Source organism: Podarcis gaigeae, assembly GCF_964106915.1.
Source record: "Podarcis gaigeae genome assembly, chromosome: 15".
Taxonomy (NCBI): domain Eukaryota; kingdom Metazoa; phylum Chordata; class Lepidosauria; order Squamata; family Lacertidae; genus Podarcis; species Podarcis gaigeae.
Window position 1 is genome coordinate 6,277,382 of NC_139692.1, and position 20,248 is coordinate 6,297,629.

A 20,248-nucleotide genomic window follows, 5' to 3' on the forward strand; every position below is an offset into this window, starting at 1 on the left:
GCTGAAGACTGCAAGACAATTGAAAGAGATGCAATTGCCATGGATGCAATCAGTGCGTAAGCAAGCTCAAACAAGCTAGTATAATAACTTCAACCTTAGGAGGTCCAAGTGTATTTTTGTGTGTGCATTGGAGTGTCTAAATTAATTGCCTAATCTCTGTGATTTCGCTGGAAAACTCTTTATCTCAGACAAAAAGTGGAGGTTCATATCTTAACACAATTTCCACTAATGGAATCACAGGAACCATCTCAAACAGTCATCTTGTGTATTTACAAACAAACACAAACAAAAAGTAAAAAACAAAACAAACACCAAGCAAACCCGTAAGCTCCAATATGTGCTGTTTAAATAGAGTGATTCGATTTATTATGTCAAATGCTAGCAAGGCTAATGATGCATTAAATATTTCAACCAGGTCATTATGATCATTGAGATTAAATGATTTATCTATTCAAATTTAAATAGGGGGAAAGTGCAGCGTTGTCATAAAATCATCCCTGGCTTAAAGCACTGCGGGGAGACATCAATCACTTTAAACTTCTTCAAAATAAAGTTTTTAATCTTTTACCATTAGGAAAGCTCCTCCAGATGATCAGCTCAAACTGTGATCCAGATAAGGCCATGTGAAAATGGTTTCCCAAAACACCCTATTTGCCAGCAATGAAATTTGGGGAAAGCATTTTGCCAAATTCCAAAAGGGAGAATTCTTCAATGTTTGGCCAGGGGATAAATTCCCAGAAAATTGTCTTCTGATAAATTTCAGCTCAGTTAAATATTGTTAGTTCACAACTGACGGATGAAAGCAGCAACCAGCTGTTTTCCTCAGAGAGAGAAAATGGAAGGAATAGTGTTATTTATTATTATTATTTCAGCAATTTTATTTTTTTGAAAAAGACAGCAAAACAATATATGAAATTTAACCACAGTAATTGTGGGCTACATTGAGGATTAGAAACAAATTACGGTTATCGGCAATTTCAAAAACACATCCTGCCAGAAAGATATGACGGGAATGGAATACAGAGGTACCTTGGTTCTCCAACTTAATCCATTTCGGAAGTCCGTTCCAAAACCAAAGTGTTCCAAAACCAAGACGCGCTTTCCCGTAGAAAATAATGCAAAACAGATTAATCTGTTCCAGACTTTTAAAAACAACCCCTAAAAAAACAATTTAGCATGGATTTTACTATCTAATGAGACCATTGATCCATAAAATGAAAGCAATAGACAATATACTACAGTCATACAATCCATCAATCAGTAGCTGAACTGGGTTCCACACAAACAAAAAAGAGCCACAAAGACGCAAAATAAATAGCAAAAACAGACAGACCTCAGTGTAACACTCAAAATGGAAGTGTGGCACTCAAATTGGAAGTGTAACACTCAAAACGGAGCACATTCGGCTTCCGGGAAAAGTTCGCAAACCTTACTTCTGGGTTTGCAGTGTTTGGGTTCCAAATTGTTTGAGAACCAAGGTGCCACTGTAGCTAGTTTCAAACCATGCTCAGTAATGCTAGCATAATTCTCATAATTGCCACACTGCGACAGGAGCAAATAGGCAGAGGAACCAGGGGCACCAATACCAGGGGGCCATGAGCGCCTGGGCACTCACAAAATGTTTGTTATGGGTGCCCAGTCTCTGCCCCTCACTGCTGCTCCTCTGCGTGCCAGCCGCTGCCAGCCGCCGCCTTACCTTTGGGGCTCCAGCGCCATGGTGCCAACTGGGCCAGGGCCTCTGCCTCCTCCGCGAGGCCTCTGTTTTGGCCCCCTGCAGCCCTGTGGACATGCTTCCAGGGTGCATCTGCAGCCAACAGAGGCCCAGGCCCAGTCATTATTTTAAACGTGGCTGTGGCTTTCAAAATCTTGATGAATTATGTCACAAATCCTGAGGATTAGCCATATTGTGAAGTTTAAAAAACTTGCAACATGTAGCTAACGCTCGAATCAAAGAGCATCATGATATGCACACAATTGCCTCTCACCTAAGCAGTAACCGTCTCCTCTGAAATGAATCAACTTCTCTGGAAGTGAATTACATATCAGAGAGAAGTTTGATAAGGCTTCCTGGAGTAATTCTCCAGAGTCCCCCAGATTAAAATGTCTGCACATAAAATATCAGGGAACGCTGCAACTATTTATCTTCACATACGAAGAAAGCTCAATATATGAAACAGAAAGAGGCTGAACCCATGGCTGCCTGCATGCTTTTTGACGTGACTTTGCAATTCAAATGAACACTTGAATTGTGATGAATGGCAAAGGTATAAATGCCAACTTGTACCTGGGATTGACTTTGCCAATTGATACCCACGATACGATCCAAGAAGGTGCTGATGAAACATCAGATGCCATAAATTAATTGCAGAGCCATGACCTTTAAAGAAGAAAAAGAGCACCGTTTTTCACACTTACCCTTACTCAGGATAAGAAATACCAGGGACAGTAAGGAATTTTTTCTGTGTAAGGAGGTGCATTAAGGATAGACTACTTTCTTCTATTTAATTTTAGATTCCCTAGTTTTAAAGAATGATGCAACTGCTGTGGAGAGGGGGAATGTGAGACACATAGAGGGATTCAACTGAAAATCTGTGATAGGAATACCACCAGATGTTACTGGACTCCAGCTCTCATGATCCCTGACCCTTGGCCATGCTGGATGGGCATGATGGGAGCCAAAGTCCAACAATATCAGCAGGACACTATGTTGGCTATATAAGGTTCCCCCCCCCCCTTAATGATACCAATTAAATATGGTGGGGTTAAGAAATAGGGCAACTGGAGAACAGAAAATGCATCAAAGTATTGTATTCAGATTTTGGGTATGATCCCATTTCAAAGTTCAGAGGTATGCACGGAGCTTGGGGTCGGGCGTTCCCCCCCCCCCTCATTTCACATGTAACTGTAGTGTGAAAAGGCCTGCAAATAGAATCTACTGATGCGCCATGTGATTAAACTAACCACAATATTTATCTTTTTGAATTTTTTAAATAAGCCCCACTGTGTTTAATGTGGCTTACTTCCCAGCAAGGCACCACTTGCACAATACATTTGATGTAGTATCAGACCACTTTGAATGGTTCTGCTTTCCCCCCAGAGAATCTTGGGCAATGTAGTTTATTAAGGGTCCTAAGACTTGTTAGGACATGCTGTTCACTCTGCAGAACCTTAGTGGGTATAGGATTCTGACATTAATGACTCAAAGGGTATTATTGCAGTTATGAAAGAATAGCTGTAATTCAAACATATTCTTTAGCATTAATTATACATATTTTCGATTTCTAGCCTGCCCTTCAGCAATTCACAATCCCATATATATACCCACACATTTAAATAAAGATACAGTATTAGAATACAGTACTGCAACAGTTTATCTGGATAGACGGAGGAATATAGGATGTTACCCTACACCAAGGGGTCAGCTAGGCTGGTAAAGAAAATGATTTATATGCGTTGTATGGGCCATATAACATTGTGCCTCCAGATGGCGATGTAGAGTTCCTTTTTTCTCTACCCGTTTTCCCTGTTTAAATTTACAACGCTTTAAATTGAAACACTTCTTTGATGTGTCTAGATACAGCCCAAGTCAGTCTGTTGGTTCATCTAGCTCAGGACCCTATTCATACAGAAGGTTGAGTGCCTATCTGGATTATCATCATCATCATCATCATCTATTTATTTATTTATTTATTTATTTATTTTTCTGTGCCATCCATCTGACTGGATTGCCCCAGCCATTAAGCACAGTAAAACATCAAACATAATTTTTTTTTCCTATACAGCACTACCTCTGTGTCTTCTAAAAGTTGCATAGTTACTTATCTCCTTGACATCTGATGTGAGGGCATTCCATAATGGCAGGTGCCACTGCCAAAAATGCCCTTTGCCTTGTTACCTATAATCTCATTTCTCTCAGCCTTGGAGTGGCTGACCTCAGGGTCTGGGCTGAACGATCGGTCTGAGGCCATTTAGGGCTTTAAAGGTCAGCACCAACACTTTTAATTTGAAGGATAACATTCCAGGGACCAAAACAGGGGAATAGAGGGCTGTGTGAGCCAGGTGAGGCTCTGACAGGGACCTAGAGTTCTCCTATCTCCTTCCCAAAGCCTAGTTAGCGCTTTCCTAGCTTTGGGAAAGAAGCACAAGGGCTCTAGGGCTCTGCCAGAGCCTTTGCAACTCCTTATCCACCTTTGGGAAGGCAGCATGAAGACTGGGGCAGGGGGCACCAAATTTTGGGCTCACACGGGGCACCATAGTACTCAAGTCTGTCAGTGGCCACATATCAGTAGTATGTGGTGCCAGAAGAAAAGTGACTGAAGCAACACATTAAGTTTTGCCTTTGTATAGTAGGCTGGTTTCTACAGTCATTCACACATTCCACTCTCTACAGAGAAAGCTCTTTTGGGTCAAGCATCACATTACTAGTTGGTAGGGCTGGAACCTAAAGTAGACACAATCTCACACCCCTAATGTAGAAAGACGCAGATGAACTCAAGAGAGAAAGAGACAGAAAGTGTAAGGCTGTGGGCTGGAAGGTGCAAGAAATAGTGAAATTCAGGGATGGGAATGAAGAGTGAGGCTTAGGGACTGGGAAGAACATTTAGTTTAACAGCTAGGAGGCCAAAAATAATATTTCTGTGTTGCACTGTGTCAAAAAGAAGCACAAAAGCAAGCCCTCTATTTGCTCATGGAGAAAGAAATCGGCCTCTTTCTCCAGAAGCAGATGGCTAAGAAGGAAAATATTATGGCCAGGAAAAGAACTGGGAGTGGATAGGCTAGTTGAGGGCCCCCCATCGGCCAGAGCAGGACATGGATCTCTGGTTCCCCAACACAGGTTTAGATAGCTTAGAGGTCACCTTCCTTTGGGGGTTCATTGGCACCATTTGCAAACTGGAGAGCCTGTTGTGACTACCAATACACACATTGCAACTAAGGACATGTTGCCAGCTATTCTGTTGGCTAGAACAGAATGCTTCTTTCAAGCCTTATTTCAGCAGCGGGAGGGAATCCTGTGGGCATCAGGAAAAGCTGTTGTGGGTACATGTGCCCCCATGGGCACCATGTTTGCAACCCCTGAGGTAAGGAAGTAAGGCAGACAGCTATTAATATTCTTCAACAGCATGCTCCTAAAAATTTCCCTTCAGACTTCCTCATAGACAGTTACGCCAAGACTCAATAATATAAATGAAGTTTTTCAATGACATTGTTATACTGCATTTAGCAAGATGCCATGTTCTTTTTTTGTAGCGAACGGAGGCTGCCTTCCATTTCCCTTCAATAGCCGCATGGTGTCTGCTTTTGTCGTACAAATGTGTAAAATCCAACTGTTCAGGATTACACGGCTTGGGTCACTTAGCGCAGCCCAGGTTTCAAGCAAAAGGAAAACATGAATTTCAATTATGATGCAGCAATATAGACTGCAGCTCATTAGGCATTCTTACTCAATTTACTGATAATCCGTTTTAAAACTTGATTCTCTGTGTAGCATGTATATCCTCCTAATACCTTGTCTCATATTTCTGTCATCTCACAGAATTTCAATTACTACTTCTAGTAAGAGTTGATCAATTGTAAGGGAAGAAGGCTCTGGAGCTTTTGAACTCTAAAGATCGACCTCTTGAACCATGGTGGTTGAGTGTGAGTAATTTGACAATTTGTGGGCAAAAGGAACATCTGTCAGCTCTAATTAGTAGCCAAAGGTAGAAGATTCTTTCATATCACATGCTGTAGTTGCCAATGAAGAGCTGAGGAGAAAGACATAATTTGATAAAAGCTGGGGACCTTTTATAGGGATGTGATGAAATGGAGCTCACTGGTTTTGAACGGAAGGGTTCCTTTATACCTGGAGAAGAAGGTAGGAAGTCCATTTGCCTAACTTTTATATCTGCTATGCCATAAAGTGGAGTAGGAAAATGTATGGACACTTCAGAAATTCAAATGTTACAAGTTGTATGTCAAAACTATCTGATTTGCCCATGCTTTTACTGTGTCTTGAATAGAGATGAGTCAATCTGTCAGATTTCTACATCAGTTTGTATTTTTGTTTAACCTTCATGGAAACAATCAGCATTGTAGTGTACATTTTCCCTAATATTCACATTTTGTATGCAATTTTTGCCTAATTTATATAGTTTTGCAAAGCAATTTCTCCCTGGTGTAATGCATTTGCATATGCTATTTTGACTAAAAAGGACTTTTAATGTACGGTTTATGTATTCCTGATCTTTGCATATCCATTCTCCACTCCCATAGCCCCATCTGCCCTTTATGTATTTATTTTTATCACTGGTTTTTTTTTTTTAAGTTCATGGTACAGAAGGTAAATTTTGAGAAAACAATTGTTGCAACAGTAAACAACAAATAACTTGTCCTGATAAAATTACAGACTTTTATCATGTCACGTGTTAAAGTTTCATTTGATTACACTAAGAGATCACACCACATTTTCCCATGCGTGCTGGGTGGATTCCTGCCACAGTCTGAACCTGTCATGAATGAGCCAGCCCAGCCAGCTCCCAGTGAAGGAAGTAGCCAGGAAGAGAGGGGGTTAACTGCAAGACAAGAGGATTATAGCCAAGAGCCAACTTCCCCGTCCTTAGGAATGCCAGCGGATGGCAGTTTGGGTTTTTTTGTTTTTTATTAAATATTTTCTTGTTTTACAGAAGTATGTGTAATGTCTCTCGTATTTTTTCCATGTAACATTTTTACAAATCCGTTTCATTTGTTGAGACGTTAGAGGGGGGAAAGGGGGATGGAGGGGGGGGAAGATGGGTGTGGGTGTGGAGTCGGGTGGTGATGTTTCCATTTTGCTTAATGTATGTAGAGTTTGGTGTCAGCGTTGCCCATGCAGGTTCTCTGCTGTTCATTTGTGTTTCTTTGGTGGTGAGAGAGGTTGGGGTTGGCCCAGGGTGTGGTTGTTTGTTTGTGATTGGGTGTGGTGATCTTTGTTTTCGTGTGTGAGTGGGGTGGGTGGGAGGCGAGCCAGCTGGCAGTGTGCCAACTGCTAGGGAAGGACAAAATGCAGGGTGTAGAAACAAAAGCAGCTCAGAGAGCGGGAAGGATCGTGGAAGTACACTCTCAGAGGAAGGGGTGGGAGCTGACCCCTTGAGACCCAAGCTTAGGAGTATGGGGAGGTCTTCAAGACAGAATACGTCACAAGAGGAAGTTCAGCTGTTTCTGACCTTCATCCTTAGAAGGGACATCTTTGATTTATGGACGGAGGTCTGTGATCGCCGCTCCGATGAACTCTGTTTGTTTTTGCAATAAATCCTCTTTTTAATTAACTACGCTAGTTTGTTATCAAGACTCCCTGACAGAACCATTTACGTATTCAATAAACATTTGCCATATGTTATAAAAGAAATATGGATTGTTTTTGCCTTTTGTCACTTTCACTGGCATGTTCTTTTCTCAGCCAATGCTATTGACCATACACTGTTATACCAAGAATCAATGTTCAGCCCAACACTAGTTTCCCAACATCTGGCTATCTCCATATGGGCAGCAGTCCTTTATTAGCCCTACGGTGGCCCCTCCTCTCTCATGCCTTTCCCCATGCCCATCTAAATGATCACTACCTTCTTAATTTCTCCTTTCAGTATAGTCCAACAAAATACAGAGGATCACAGAATCCCCATCTGTGGTTTTGAATCCATGATCCTTTGCCTGCAAAGCATGTGCTTTACCACTGACCTAGGGTCCTTCCCTTAATGTGAATATCAGCAGTAGCTGGGAAAGGCATACGAACAGTAAAGATTATCTTTCTTCATGAATGCCCCATGTTTTGTGCCATCCTTTATATCACTGTTCCATTATTAGGGAATTGGATGCTAGAAAAATCCAGTATTCCCTCCTTTTTAAAACGGCACCTATCACCAAACTTTCAGCAGTTACGTTCATCCTAGAAAATGTTCACACCAGACAAATTAATAGGCATAATAAGGTAAATGGATGCAATTGTCAAATCCAATTTAGTGAGTCCAAATTAGCACCTACTTGAAGTTCACTTAAAGAAATTCAAATTGGTTAACCTTAAATTAAGCAAATTTTATTATTCAATTAGCAAGCACAGTGTGCAGCAACAACAAAAGATTACAGCAATAAAGGGCAATGGCATGTGACAAACAAGGTGAACGATTCGCCCCCTTTTAAATTACTTGATTTGGAGACAAGCTTTGTTAATAAGATAAATTTAGGGGCATTGCAATTGACTTCCTACAGCCCAAAGGACGATCAACTCTTATATGATTTCTCTGAGATGGGAGATAATTACATTGGATTGTCTCAGAGAATAGGAGAATGATGGGTCAGGGCAGCCAATCTGCATTTCAGGGTGGCATGGAGGAGACAAACATCCATTTCATATTAGAGATGATGATCCTTCCACATATACCAAATTAGTGTTATTTTTCTTGAAAAAGAGGTGCCATGAACTTCTCCCTTCTTCTCTTAGAATGGCAATGGCACCCACCTGAGAGGTGCCAGAGCTGAGCTCCAGCTGGGGGGGAAAAAACCCTTTCTAAATCTTGGGACTAGGAATATTTATTTATTTTTTGGGGGGGATTATCTGTTACCCATTTGATAAGATTTAGCAATTTTTTTAGTGACTTGTTATCTTTTTTAAGAATTGAGATTTTTCTCTTTTGGTCTGTTATAAACTGCCCTGTCTAAATAGTCCCCTCACAGAGCTATAATACCCAGAGTTCTCTGGGGGTAATAGCACCCTTGACAAACTACGTTTCCCAGGATGATTTGGGGGAAGGCATGACTGTCTAAAGTGTTATGGTCTTGCTTCAAATGCATACTGCAGATGGGTCAGTACCTTTGCAGTGTAGTCTTAAATTCCAGTCTGAAGGTTCAACACAAATTAGGGTCACCATCCATCCCTAGAAAAATGGAATCATCCCTTTTTTGGACAAAAGTGTCCCCTTCCCTGTTTGGGCTTCAAACAGGGCACCTTTTTTCATTTATTAGAGCTCATCCTCCTCAAAACTATGCGGGCAGTGGGTGGGTCAAGTGGGGGGGGGGAGAGAAAGAGAGAGTGTGTTTGCACAGGCAGGGAAGGGGATGGGTCCATTTCATTGGGTGGCGTCATCTGCCTGTCTCTCTTCCCCTCGCTCCCTCTCACTGTCCTCAACACTACTGTATTGTCCTCCCCAACCCCAGGAGCAACCCCTCCCATTCTTTCTTTTTTTATTCAAAATTATAACAAGACACATCATCCAAAAACACATCATCCTTGTCCTTTCCCCCCATTTTTCCTCCTCCTCCCCCCCAAAACCCACCCACCCCCACCCCCGACTTCCCTCAGTCTTTGGTTTCTCTGAGACTGCTGTTTTCTGCATGTTACAAAGTTGTATAGATCCTCAAACTATTCAGCTGATTATCATCAATAAAAAGTTTGTGAATGTTTATTCAAAACCTGCCAAGGAGTCCAGTTCGCTTTGTTGCGTCTTCAGATACTTTGTAAAGGGTTCCCATTCATATCCTAAAAGTCACAGTTATTCTTGTCCCGTAGCTTATATGTCAGTTTTGCCAGTTCTGCATAGGACCCCTCCCTTTCTTGACACCATCAGGCATGAGATGGAGGGGGGACGGCTGGCCCCAAATGGTGGCTGCATCACTTTTGGTGTGGTTGACGAGAAACCCAGTCTGGCACAAGCACCTCCTCTATGCTCAGGTCTCTTTCTCTGCTAGCCTGAGAGAGAAGCTGGAGCTGCAGCTCAAGTTACCCGTTGGAGCCAGCCTTCTGCTCCTGGCCACTGCTTGTCTATGTGAATCAAGGGGGAAAGCAGAGCTGGGGTGGTAAGGGATGGAAGAGGTGGAATGTGAGGAACATCCCACCAGAAAGGGGCAGGATTTAGTGTCATGAGAGAGTGTATGCCTAACCTCCACCCCCCCCAACCTGTCCCTTATTTTGCCCGACCAAAGTAGCAACTCTAACACAAATACCGTACATCTCTCCTTCATCTATTCAGTCAAACAAGAGGCATTAAGAGCACTTTCTAGCCACGCAAGCAGAAGATGGGGGCAAGGCTGGTGACTCCTGTTGTCCAGAAACAGAGTGTGATTTTGGAACAGTTCTGAGGGCCAGACTGAGAGGGAAGTGTTTGAGCTCCAGGCCTGATGTTGCCCATATCTGGTCTACAGAGGTTCTTGTCTTTATAAAATGTGGTGCCCAGAACTTATCACCCCATATTCCCATTTCATAGCCACCTCATAGTCATTGTGGCTATGAAAGGTTTGTGGGGTGCTGCTGCTATTATAAAGGTGAAAGACATGTGTATGAGGGGGAAAGAGTTCATCTGCCACGTAAAAAGCAAAACTCTGAAGTATGAAAGAGGGGGCACAAGACCAATGTCTGAAGCAGCATTTGATTTGCTGCTATAGCCATCTGTCACTTGAGAAGCCAGGCTCATGCTGTGGCTGATAACCTGTCATGAGTGCTTTATCAGCATTACATCCATTACATCAGTCTTCACCCTGATCTCATTTTCCTGCAAAAATGAAAATTAAAAAATTAAAAAGCAGGCGGCCTGACCCACTTTTTTAGCCAGACATACTTACCTTATCAATACCCTTCCCAATCTCTTAGTCTGGGGCTGGTTCCTTTCCACTTTGACCGGGCTTGTTATTTGTCAGAGGACAGGCAGAAAGCCTCCCATCCTGCGATTTAATAGAAATAAAATCACTGGAACAAACTGAACTCCTGAAACAACAGACCACGGAATCTAAGAGCCAGAGCTTAATCTACTGGACTTGAAATTTCTGGGGACTAGCAATTAATGCTTTCGTGTCAGTGGTGATATGGGGCAGAGCAGATTTGTACACGGGGGTTCCTTTCTGAGCTACGCAAGAGCAATTATATTTGCCCTTGGGCCACTGCTTTGGGATTGCAGATATCCCACAACATAGATTAATAAATGCCAGTAGGTATCATTTTGCCTCAGGTCCTGGATGTTGAACAATCCATCATCCTATCTAGGACAGGCACAATATTACTCCAGAGTACATTTCCACTGTTGAACATTAAAAGGAGTGCACACCTGCAACTTAGCAACTGCCCACCTTCTCTGAGCACCATTTGCTAACCAGGTTCTCATTGTGTATTAGTTTTCTGAAGTATTGGAGGTCCTAGGAATCATCTGCTGCTAACTGGAATGGGACATCTGTGCTAAGGCTAAAGGATATATTTTATAACAGCATATTTTTGGTTTCTGTATTTATTGATGTTTTACATAAACTAACATTCCTTTCTATTGCAGCATACGAAAAGTTTCTCACTTGTTCAAACTGATTTATTTCATTTTAAAATGTATATAATTGATTATTGGCCACACAATTATTTCTGCCCCGATTGTGCTATCACAAAGCTTGCCTAATACTGCCTACCAATTTTTAACTGAGCACATGTGAAATTGACATGAACCAGGAATGGGAAAAAGTTCCAAATGGTAGATGCTTCTAAAATCTTTTCCTGGTAAACCACTGGATGTTATTTTAGAATGTTGTATGAAGTGTGAGTATATTACAGGAAGCCTTTCTCTATAAAGTCTGGTAATCAAGGTAAGAGCTTGGGTAATCTCAGAATGGATTTGGAATGGATGTCTTGTATGTCATTTCATGCTATATGTAACACTCCCTGTTGTCTTGGATCTGTTACTCTATTTGTATTTTACCATGGGTCTATGACTGTATAAATAAATGGGTTCTATTTTAGGGATAGTCATTCTAACTCCAGAAATATCTTAAGAAAACAAAACCCTCTTACAACAGTAAATGTCACCTTTTTTTTTTTTGCACTCTGTGTGAGCATGTAGTGCTTAATCCAAATGAAAAAGGGTGATCTCCTGGGACACACTCTTCTTCAATCCTACCCAAATCTCTTCCTACTTACTTATTATTGATTTGTTTGAATTTTTATGCAGAAACTCAGTGGTGGTTTAACAGACATGCACTCCAAAGTTGCAAGCGAATAGTTTTAACTCTCCACATGTGTTCTGGCAGGTTACACAGAAGAATAAGCTTTAGTGAAGGCAAGAGAAAATGTAAGTTAAATTCTTTGGTGGGGTATGGAGTTATGATTTTTACTCAGGCTGCATTCAGAAATGGGATTTATTTCTTTAGTTTTAGTGGTTATACTGCTAGCATTTCTGCCCAAGCCTTGGCCAGGGAGGGAGGGATACAAATAAAAAAATATAATAATGATGATGATGATGATGATGATGATGATGATGATGATGATAATAATAATAATATACATTTTACATTTCAGAAACGTGTTGTGTTATGGAACAGTGGGTTTTTAAAAAATCAATATGCTGACATGTCATGCTAAATTTTAAATGGCAGAAAAAACAATTGTATACTGGTATATTACCTGAACTGGTATATTACCTGAATAGTGATGTATGGAAGTGAAAGCTGGACCATAAAGAAGGCTGATGGCCAAAGAATTGATGCTTTTGAATTATGGTGCTGGAGGAGACTCTTGAGAGTCCCATGGACTGCAACAAGATCAAACCTATCCATTCTGAAGGAAATCAGCCCTGAGTGCTCACTGGAAGGACAGATCCTGAAACTGAGGCTCCAAGACTTGGGCCAGCTCATGAGAAGAGAAGACTCCCTGGAAAAGACCCTGATGTTGGGAAAGATGGAGGGCACAAGGAGAAGGGGATGACAGAGGACGAAATGGTTGGACAGTGTTCTTGAAGCTACCAGCATGAGTTTGACCAAACTGCGGGAGGTAGTGGAAAACAGAAGTGCCTGGCGTGCTCTGGTTCGTGGGGTCACGAAGAGTCGGACACGACTAAACAACAACACAACATATTACCTGAAATTTCATTAAGGAAAAACTTTCATGATTTGCGAAGTTAATGATGGTGGTGGTGATGATTTAATTTGTATACTGTTTAATATATTCAAAATATCTCTAAGCGGTGTTCAAGAAACTGAAACAGCAACAGACAACTTAAAATTACAAAAAATACAGTTACATATAAAAATGTTACATTAATACAAATTTACTAATATATATACATCAATGCCAATTCCTTTGCCTTCTGACACACCTTCCCTCTCAGTCTCTGGATTCTCACCCAAGGTCCAAACCAACTCTCAGAGAAGATTTCCTAGAAACAGCAACTATCACTCTAGACTCTCACTCCAGCCTTGCTTTTTCATGCACAGGCCCAAGGTAGGTGTTACTTCCTCAGGCTCACCCACAGCTGTGTCTACTCCCGGTTCCAGGTAAAGCAGGTATGTTACAAATGAGGTTACAAATTGATTCCCGCCCCCTGTAAACAAGGAACATGGAAAGTTGTGCTAAATTTCTGCTAGATTCCACTAGACTTCCAGAAGTGACCTTTACATTGTGGAGAAGGTCACATAAAATGTGAAAATGGAACAGGTAAGGCAGTGTTGTGAAGATGGAATAAAGTGGCATCTGAACGCAGTTGATTAAAGCTTTTCTTCCCTGGAAACTGCTTTAGCCTGTGGCACAGATTCTTGAATGCTTGTTAGGTAGGAGAAACATGGTTGCTATTAGAGTTGTGACAGCTTTTCTGCTGCAGCAAGTATAACCCCAACAAACCCAACAACAAGCTCCAAAAACGCTAATAAAACAGCCATGACCTCCCTGCCTTTTTATTAGTAATAGGTTTAGATTCTGTTTGGCATTAAATATTATAATGGAAATGTTACAGTTCAACAATTTTGTGTATTGGGAGCATCACTCAGTATTTGGTTATTTCTACATTTATTAAAAGCAATTATTCCAACACTGGAAAAATGCTTGGACACTACATTTACATCATTTACATAATGTCAGGATACTGGTAACACACAAACACACTCTTACTGAAACAAACCACAGCTATCGAAATTTGCTCTTCTTCAAACTTTGTGATTGGTTCTCCAACCAAATATATACAAAAATACATCTGTTATGAGGAAGCATGTATTAAAATGCATGTATGTATTAGTGAAAATAAGATACAAAAGTTCATTATGATAAGGAATATATATGTGTGTGTGCATGCGTGCATATGCACTGTGGGTGCCAGCACAAAATGGCTGCCACAGACAGCATAATAAGAGTTAACAGTACTCTGCACCAGTGAGTATTGTCAAACACAAAAGCCCTGGATGTGATTGACCTAAGGGTTGTAGTTTCTGGGGATTGCTTTCAGATGGCCGATAGGCAGATGGCCTTTACCCAAACTGAACCCTTGAATGCAAATCCTAGAGTCTTGACTCTAATCTTATCCTCTACTACATTCTCACGCACAGCTTCAATTTCAGATTGCCTGTTCTATGCAAGGTCATGATAGGAAACTAATAGCTAATAACTCAGGGTAGATATCTCTAGCATAGCAAGAAGCAGACCACAGGATAATGAAATACTTTCCCCACCTTCCTTTCAAGGTATTGGAGAAAAGAAAGTTGATCCTTATATTTAATAGGGTCGACAACAGTAGGTTCAGCTCACCTGATAGAAATTGTTCATCCAAAGAAGACCTTGAGCTGCACATATATGTGGAGGGCTTTGCAAGTACAAAACTAAACTCTTTGGGTGAAAAGAGAGAGAATGAAATCAGTTCAGCAAAGAAATGTTATGTTTTCCAACTCCCACTTCAGAGATAGTAATACTTTGAAAATATTAAATAGCAGCAGGAACTTGGGCCTCCTCAACTCTGAACAAGGGAAAAGTCTGATCCTCAATTCACTAAAGTGACCTTAAGCCAATATTCACTCTTTCGTAGCTTCAGCTTCTCATCTATAAATGAGGCCTCATAATGTCATGGTGAAGTGACTAAAATGGGAACTGCCAGTCATTTCAAATATTGGGATTCAAAACCTAAAGATGTGAGCTACTGTGATGAGAAAAGAGTGAGCAGCCTGACACATTTTCATCACAGCAGCGTACCATTTTATGGCACCTTTTAATGATCCTGTGTCCTTCACCTTAGTCTGCAGCCCTAGAGTTGATATTTGGCCAGTACTCCGTCTGATGTAGGTGGTGCCGTAAGTGCTGCTAGTGAAGGAGGAGGCTGGCTGGCAGAAATGGCACTTTGCCCACCCAACACTTCCTGCCAGTGAGGGCCGTCATGGGACCCTCTAGGACTGTGTCAGGAAGAACCTAGATCTGCAGAATACTAAGCAAGGGGTTGGGTAACTCATGCAGGGGGGCTGAATGCAGCCCCCTCAGCTTCTCTATTTGGTCAGCAGGACTCTTCCCAGCCACATAACCCTTCCCAGGTGAAACCTCTCACTTGCCCTCCTTGTGTTTTTGCCTAGCTTGAATTTGTCCTTGAACGGTGATAATGCCTCATGTGTGCCTGGATGGAGAAGTGTGTGTGCATGTCTGCATGCACATGGGTATGTGTATATGTAGAAAATAGTTGACTAAACAAATATTATATTTCCATGCATCATTCCACCTGCTTAATCCTTTGGCCCTGGCCACCACTGGAGTGTGGACCCCAAAATCTTGACCAGAAGCAGGAGTGCCAGCTCTTGAGGGCTGATCCCTTTTGGGGGCCCCTACATTTTTGAGATAGGGGCTGCCCCCATGTTTAAAAAGTGCAAAGTGTGGAGCCAACCATAGCCCAGCTCCAGTGGTCATCTCCGTCCCCTCCTGCAGTGGAGGGGAAGGTGGGCAGAAGCAGCCTTCTGCTGCTGGTGGTGCTGAGAGGAGGCAGAGGAGGAGTCACCAGCCCTTGAAGCAGACATTGGGACATCACATGCGTACTGTTGGCCTCCACAATTGCCCTTGCAAGCTGGCGCCTCTGACCAGAAGAGAATGGAACCCTCAGGCCTCAAAGGGATTCCCCAACCCATTTCCTAAACCCATTGTTCTCTCGACACACCTACAAACAGGCCCCAAAACTACACTAGTCCTGAACCTGGCATAGCTGACCTCTCCGATTGTGGACAATGAGGGGGAATAAACAGATGTGGAGAGAACAAGATGAAAGCCTCAGACTCCAACTCTGGCTATACCTATTCAAAAGGATTATAATGTGGTGACTATACATTCTACCCATGGAGCAGGAATAGGTATCCAACACTACCTCCCCCCCCCCCAATGATAGGTGGTTCCTTTAAAATGGGGGAGGGAACTCTTTGGCCAGGGATGATGAGAGCTGCAGTTAAGCAATATCTGGATGGCCAAAGTGCTAGTCAATATGGAGAATAATGAGCTAATGTGGGGAATCTTTAGCACTCCAGCTGTTGCTGAACTATACCTACCATCAGCCCTGGCCAAAGGTTCCTCACCCTTGTTCTAAAAGAAGCATTTCTTTTCTTTCTTTCTTTCTTTCTTTCTTTCTTTCTTTCTTTCTTTCTTTCTTTCATGGCATTAGATATTCATTCCTGCTCTAGGCAGCTACAAAGCAATGGCATCATGAATGCACAGCATCTATTACGATACAAAGAAATGTTCTAATACTCATTGGTGAGTTCAGTTCATTCCTCGTGTTGCTTTTTCCACCAGAAGTACTTAAGGTGCACTTCAAGTTTTGAGTGATCCATTAACACCTCCTATTAGCATTATGCATAGCTTCTGTCACTTATGATGCACTCACAGCACTGGGGGAATAATACCAAGCATTATAATAAAACACACTTGCATTATTCTTTGGTGGGTTACCCCAAATAAATAACAACTTTCAGCCACTTCTTAGACATCTTCGCCTGCATATTCCTATCATAAAACACATTATGATGAGGAAGAGCACTTAAGCTGAAGGGGAAGCAACCCAGGCATTTTCATCAGGGATAATCTATGTCTATTCCCCTCCCCCTTGAAGCAAAAAAACTAAAAGTATTTTCCAAATTTGTTTCTATTGTGCTGATACACATATTTGTATTTTTTTACTGCCATCCTTTCTCTTTCAAGAATATTTGCATGAAACACAATGTTCAGAGCTACAAACATTAGAACAAACATATCTCATAGAATATATCTCATACAAAACAATTTGTCTTATATTGAGTCAAATCATTGGTCCATTTAGCTCAGTATTGTTTGCACTGACTGGTGGTGGCTACTCCAGCATCTCTTTCTTGGAAAAGCTGGAAACTGAAGCTGGGATCTTCTGCATACATGGCAGATGCTCCCAGCAGTGAGCAAAGCCCCCTTTACTAAAAACATTTAACCAAAGCAAGTTTCCCAAGTCACAGAGCTCAACTGAACCCCATTCTATCTGCTCCAGAAAGGAAGCTACTGAACGTTACCTTCTACTTTAAGTCATTTAGATATCCCATGAGCCTAGAAGTATGATTCATCATAGGCCTTTTGGAATCCTTGCTTCCTTCATGGATCTGTAATGGAAGCATAGCATCTACTGGATGAGCCATAGCATTCATTTATTTTTTCTTTATGTTTCTTATTAATACTGCCCTACATGTGGGTAAAGGGATGTGGGTGGCACTGTGGGTTAAACCACAGAGCCTAGGGCTTGCCGATCAGAAGGTCAGCGGTTCGAATCCCCGCGACGGGGTGAGCTCCCATTGCTCGGTCCCAGCTCCTGCCAACCTAGAAGTTCGAAAGCATGTCAAAGTGCAAGTAGATAAATAGGTACCACTCCGGCGGGAAGGTGAACGGTGTTTCCGTGTGCTGCTCTGGTTCACTAGAAGCGGCTTAGTCATGCTGGTCACATGACCTGGAAGCTGTATGCCAGCTCCCTCAGCCAATAAAGCGAGATGAGCGCCAGAGTTGGCCACGACTGGACCTAATGGTCAGGGGTCTCTTTACCTTTACCTTTACATGTGGGTATGGCTAAGGATTAAGCTGTACACAAAGCCAGAGTGGAGTCTTAAGAAGGTTGGATAGCACATTGTACACCTCTTTCCGGTGAACTCCTCCAGCCAAGCTGGTGCTAAACCTATTGCTTTGCTTTCCTTTGGACCACATCAGCTAGCGGGGGGGGGGGGGGGGTCTTGTAGTCTGTGCAGCCCAGGACCTCCATACACACTGCCCAGACTCACCCTGGAGAGGTCACTCCGGTTCGGCTAATGCAGCAAAAGCAACATTACCAGTCTCTGCAGGTGCTGTGATTCTCCAGCGGTTTGACTTAACCCCCAGAGGCACACTCCATTGTCTCTTGAGACTGACAGATACCAACAAAAGCCACCTCCAGTGAGCTCAGGGCTCTAGATGTCAAAGAGAAGAACAACTACCAGACTTTTAGAATACATCTGAAGGCAGCCCTGTTTAGGGAAGCTTTTAATGTTTAACAGACCACTGTATTTTAATACTTTGTTGGAAGCCACCCAGAGTGGCTGGGGAAACCCAGCCAGATGAGCGGGGTAGAAATATTATTATTATTATTATGAATAATAATAATAATAATAACAGCCCTGTGATGTAGGATGAGAAACAGCCACTGGCCCATGGTTACTTGGTAGCTGAGAAGAGTTTTGAAGCCGTGTCTCTTGTTAAAGTCTAACACCACCCTGGCTCTCTCCTCATCTGGTGGTCTGCTATCCAGGTCGACACATGCCTAGCTCCAATAAGGCAGCAACATACAGCTTCTGGGTCATGTGACCAGCATGACTAAGCCACCTCTGGTGAACCAAAGCAGCACACAGAAATGCTGTTTACCTTCCCGCTGGAGTGGTACCTATTTATCTACTTGCACTTTGACATGCTTTCGAACTGCTAGGTTGGCAGGAGCAGGGCCTGAGCAATGGGAGCTCACCCCGTCACGGGGATTTGAACCGCCGACCTTCTGATCGGCAAGACCTAGGCTATGTGGTTTAATCCACAGCACCACCCACGTCCCTTTACCCACATGTAGGGCAGTATTAATAAACAGAGGAGGAGGGATTCAGAATTTTTTTTTCTTGTTTTCCTCCTCCAAAAACTAGCTGCGTCTTATGGTCTGGTACGTCTTATAGAGTGAATCCGAGAAGCCAGAACAGCAAGAGGGATCGCTGCACAGCGATCCCTCTTGCTGCTCTGGCTTCTGGGATAGCTGCGTGAAGCCTCTCCAGGCTTCCCCTGCCCTGAAGAGGCTTCGCACAAGAGCCGCGCTCCCTTTAAAGAGCGTGCAGAGCATGTGTGTGGCTTTGGGGGTTTTTTCCCAGAGGAGGGAGGAGGGGCTGACGGGCTGCCCTTCTCCCTCCTTGGGGAAAAGCCCCCAAGAGCTGCACACACGCTCCACCCGGCTCTTTAAAGGCAGCACTGAGCATAGCCTTCCACCTGCAGTCGCTCCATAAGACGCACACACATTTCCCCTTACTTTTTAGGAGGGGAAAAGTGCATCTTATGGAGCGAAAAATACGGTAGTACCCAATGGCCATACTATTCTGAGCAATAGCAGTGCAGGGTTTCAAAGGCTGGCTTTGTTTTGGTTCACATATTATTCTGGAAACATCAAACAACACAAGCAACACGAAGACCAGTATGCTAAATACCACTGTAGTTCTTATTGCATAATACAGCATACATAATTTGGTACAACAAAAACAAAATGTGTACAAAATGTTGTACCAAATTATGTATATTATGCAATAAGAACTACAGTGCTATCTAGTATACTGGTCTTCATGTTGCTTTTGTTGTTTGTTGTGTTAAGTTTGCAACACAGGGGTTTGTTGTTCTGTATTATTCTGGAAACAGCAAATGCAAATGCAAACTGAATTGAATTTCACACCCTTAGCATGCCGCACACACCTGAAGGCTTCCATTCCAGGAAGAGTTTTACCACTTCCATATTTAATTCTAGCACAAAACCCAATTTTAGCTTGTGTCAACACATCCTTAATTTCTTATTCCTACAGTTTCCCATCTGTAGCAAATAGTATAGGAGCAAGCAGGAGGTGGGAAGGTGAGGAGGAGACAAAGGCAGCTAAAGCAACCTTCACAACTGTGCCACACATTAAGCGTCTCTGCGAAAGGTCAGCCGAGTTTCCATGACTGATGGCTATGGAAATAAATAAATAAATAAAGGGCAACCCATCGCATCCATCCTGCTGCTGATTTTTCCCAAGCGCAAAGGATAAGGTAAAGTTAAGTTGTTTGTTACCTATTTTACTGTGGAAACGTAGCACCTCCCAATAGTGCTGCTTGCAGGCACCCCACCCTCTAGTTTTTAATATATATAAAAGACTGTGCCAGAAAAGCTGTTTGCTTTATAGCAGGAACACTAGCAATGCCGGTGCCCTGTTTTTGAAGATTGATAAACTACTAAGGGCCCCATTACTCACAGGCTAACTGCATGAGCAGGTATATTGGAAAATA